At 42.5% G+C, this 4,488-nt stretch overlaps 1 non-coding gene across 1 annotated transcript; it reads left to right on the top strand.

Annotated features, from left to right (window-relative positions):
• The first annotated feature begins 565 nt into the window (after positions 1-565).
• On the top strand, positions 566-641 carry TRNAN-GUU (transfer RNA asparagine (anticodon GUU)). Its single transcript has one exon. It is a non-coding gene; the product is annotated as a tRNA-Asn (tRNA).
• Positions 642-4,488: the final 3,847 nt, after the last annotated feature.

Here is a 4,488-nt window from a genome sequence, read left to right as displayed (position 1 = left end):
TGTTTCTGGGAGCAGGCACATTATGTCTAAGGAACAGTAGAGAATGTTTGACGTGGTGTTCTCCTGAACTCATCTGTGTTTGTGTGTGTGTCTGTGTGTATCTTTAAGTCCCTGTGTATCATTTATTTCAATTTCATACCTTTTCCTATTCAAAGACCCCATAATAGACTTGTCATGGCTGGACCACGACATTAACTTAATAGTAACCACCCATGAAAAAACCAAAACTGAAATATATAGCTTTACCAAAAAAAAAAAAAAAAAAAAGAAGAAAGTAGAGAAAAGACACATGGAATGCCACCAAACAAAAACAACTGACAGAAACACAACTAAAAATAATGAAAAAAGACACAGAGCTACCAGAAAACAAAACAAAATGGCTATAGGAAATCCTAATGCATCAATAATTAAGCAAAATTTAAATAGAAAGAACTCACAATAAAGTGGCACAGAGTATCAGACTGGATCAAAAAGCAAAACCCAACTGTAGGCTGCATTCAGGAGACACATCTAACTGTAAAGACAAAAGTAGACTCAGAGTGAAAGGATGGAAAATGATTCTCCGGCCCTGGCCGGTTGGCTCAATGGTAGAGCATTGGCCTGTTGTGCAGAAGTCCCGGGTTAGATTCCTGGCCAGGGCACACAAGAGAAGCACCCATCTGCTTCTCCACCCCTCCCCTTCTCCTTCCTCTCTGTCTCTCTCTTCCCCTCCTGCAGCCAAGGCTCCACTGGAGCAAAGATGGCCTTGGTGCTGAGGATGGCTCTGTGGCCTCTACCTCAGGAGCTAGAATGGCTCTGATTGCGACAGAGCAACATCCCAAGATGGGAAGAGCATCGCCCCCTGGTGGGCATGCTGGGTGGATCCTGGTTGGGTGCATGCGGGAGTCTGTCTGCCTCCCCGTTTCCAGTTTCGGAAAAATACAAAAAAAAAAATGATTCTCCAAGCAAATAAGACTCAAAATCAGGTATTGCCACACTAATACCTGACAATGCTGACTTCATGATAACAAAGGTAACAAGAGACAAAAATAGACATTTCATAATGATAAAGGGGACACTATATCAAGAAGACATAACACTCCTTAATATATATTCACCAAATCAGGGAGCACCAAAATATATGACATCTGCTAACAGAATTCAAACAGGAAATAGACAAAAACACAGTCATATTTGGAGACTCAACACACCATTGACAACTTTAAACAGATCATCCAAACAGAAAATCAATAAAGAATATCGGCCTTAAAGTACAAACTAAACCTAATAAATATAATTGACAGTTACAGAACATTTTATCCCAGAACAACATATTATACATTTTTTTCTCAGTATGCATAGAACATTCTCAAGGAAAGATCATATATTGGGCCACAAATCTAGCCTCAACAAATTCAAGAAAATTGAAATTATACCAACCATATTCTGTGACCATAATGCTCTGAAATTAGAATTCAGCTGCAAAAATGAAGTGAAGAAACCCTCAAAAATGTGGAAATTAAATACTGTGGGTGGAGCGCAGAGCGCATTCCTAGCAGCTGTGGCCGATCCAATGCTGTGAGAATACTCCAGCTCCCAGAAGCCTCCTGGGCATACCCAGGAAGGAAGCTCGCCCGCTATAAGGAAGTGACTTAGCACTAACCACGCAGCTCCCTGATCTTTTCAGCCATTGACTATGAAGGACACGCTATAACATCCTATTGGCTGAACCCATGTATATAAGCTAGTTTACTTCCTGGATAAAGTGGATCTGCATCACTGAACCTGGTCCCTGGAGTCGGGTCTTTGCGTCTCTGTCGTCCTCCCTCCCCCCTGCAGGACTTGTCCACAAAATACTTAAAAAATGACTGAGTCAAAGAAGAAATAATAGCAGAAATCAAAAGATACATGTAGACAAACAAGAATGACAACATGACATATCAAAACTTCTGGGGGAGATGATGTCAGAGTAATGGCAGCTTGATAGATACCCCTGATCTCTCCCCCTTAAAAGTGTAAGAAATTGAACAGCTACAAGTCAGTAACCTGATCCCAGCTGGGCTCCCACACTTGCTGGAAAGATTCGTGCTCTGAATTGACTAAAGGTGGGAGGATTGAGAAAGGAGTTGGAAAATAAGACACACTTTTGGTTGGCTCCAGAGAGGAGAGAGGCCTGGAGTGATTGGGTTTCTTTCTGCCCGCAGGAGCAGTGAGATTGAGGGGCAAAGGGGGAGATATTAAACCAAAGTGGTGGCAGAATGAGGGTCACAGTCAGTGTTCCTGTGGTCTGCTGGCAACCCACACTTGGGGCAGAGACAGAGAAAACCAAAGTGCGCCTCCCATCCCTCTCTCCATAGACAAAAGTGACATGGTTACCAGAGGGAAAGGGTGGGGGGAGGGCAATAAAGAGGAACAAATATATGGTGAAAAAAATGATTTTACTTCGGTTGATGGGCACACAACACAATGAACTGTTCAAATGCTATAGAGATATTTACCTGAAACCTATGTATTCTTATTGACCAATGTCATCTCATTATATTTAATTTCTAAATTAAAAAAAAAAAATATATATATATATATTGTTGTCTCAGTGTTTTACAAACCAAATTAAAAGTGAATTCTCTGTGTGAAGGAAGTCTAAGAAGGTAAATATCAGACAAATTTCAAGTGTGTATCAAAGTTATCTTGTCACAAGCATAGCAGTCTAATGTTCAGAACAGTAAACAATACATTAATTTGTCTTCTCCCTGTAATCTTTTCATTCTTCCCTTTCCCTATGTAAAAAACAGCCGTAATATCTGCAAGTTTCTTTTTAAAATTTTTTTTTATTATTCATTTTAGAGTAGAGAAGAGAGAGAGAGAGAGAGAGAGAGAGAGAGAGAGAGAGAAAGGGGGGAGGAGCAGGAAGCATCAGGATTTTGAACCAGTGATCTCAGTGTTCCAGGTCGACGCTTGATCCACTGCGCCACCACAGGTCAGGCCTGCATGTTTCTTAAGAGTAATTTTAACTGTAGCTTTCTAAACTTCACCATTGGCATATTTATCTTCCTTTTGGGCATGGTTCCATTTTTTTTTTGCACAATTTTATTTTTTATTGATTGATTTTAGAGAGACAGAGAGAGGAAGGGATGGAGGGAAGGAGAAAGAGAGTGAAAGAGAAACACTCATTTTTTTGTTCCACTTAGTTGTGCATTCATTGGTTGCTTCCCGTGTGTGTGCTGTGACTAGGTATCGAACTAGCAAACTTGTCATTTCTAGACAATGCTCTAACTGACTGTTCTAACTGACTGGGGCCTGCACAACTTTATTTTATTTTATTTTTTTAAATTTATTTATTTATTTATTCATTTTTAGAGAGGAGAGAGAGACAGAGAGAGAGAGAGAGAGAGAGAGAGAGACAGAGAGGAGAGAGAGACAGAGAGAAGGGGGGAGGAGCTGGAAGCATCAACTCCCATATGTGCCTTGACCAGGCAAGCCCAGGGTTTCGAACCGGCGACCTCAGCATTTCCAGGTCGACGCTTTATCCACTGCGCCACCACAGGTCAGGCCACAACTTTATTTTTTTTTAATTGTTTTTGAGTTTATTAGGGTCACAGTGGTTAATAAAATTATATGAGTTTTTTTCCCTGGCCGGTTGGCTCAGCGGTAGAGTGTCGGCCTGGCATGCGGGGGACCTGGGTTCGATTCCCGGCCAGGGCACATAGGAGAAGCACCCATTTGCTTCTCCACCCCTCCCTTCTTCCTCTCTGTCTCTCTCTTCCCCTCCCGCAGCCAAGGCTCCATTGGAGCAAAGATGGCCCGGGCGCTGGGGATGGCTCCTTGGCCTCTGCCCCAGGTGCTAGAGTGGCTCTGGTCGCAGCAGAGCGACGCCCTGGAGGGGCAGAGCATCGCCCCCTGGTGGGCAGAGCGTTGCCCCTGGTGGGTGTGCCGGGTGGATCCCGGTGGGGCGCATGTGGGAGTCTGTCTGACTGTCTCTCCCCGTTTCCAGCTTCAGAAAAATACAAAAAAAAAAAATTATATGAGTTTTTGGTGTATAATTCTATAGTATATAGTACATCATCTGTACACTGTACTGTGTTCACCACCCAAAGTCAATTCTCCTTTCATCACCATTTATCCCTTTACCCTCTTCTACCTCCTCCACCCCCTTTCCCTCTGGTAATCACCATATTATTGTCTGTGCCTATAAGGTGTGTGTGTGTGTGTGTGTGTCAGTGTGTTTTTGTTTGTTTGTTTTTTGCTTAATTCCTTCACATTTTTCACCCCGTCTCCTGACACTCCTCCCTTCTGACAGCTGTCTGTCTCTATGAGTGTTTCTTGTTTGTTGTTGTTGTTCATTAGATTCCATACAGAAGTGAAATCTTATTATGACAACATGGATGGATCTAGAGAGTGTTATGCTAAGTTAAATAAGCCAGGCAGAGAAAGACAAATACCATATGGGCCTGTTTGCATTTTATAGAGACACCATGCTATTAAAATCTCCAGACAGGGACGATGGGGGCT

The sequence above is a fragment of the Saccopteryx leptura genome, chromosome X (genome assembly GCF_036850995.1).
Source record: "Saccopteryx leptura isolate mSacLep1 chromosome X, mSacLep1_pri_phased_curated, whole genome shotgun sequence".
NCBI lineage: Eukaryota > Metazoa > Chordata > Mammalia > Chiroptera > Emballonuridae > Saccopteryx > Saccopteryx leptura.
The sequence above is the reverse complement of the archived record's forward strand: the minus strand, read 5'-3'. Positions and strand labels throughout refer to the sequence as shown.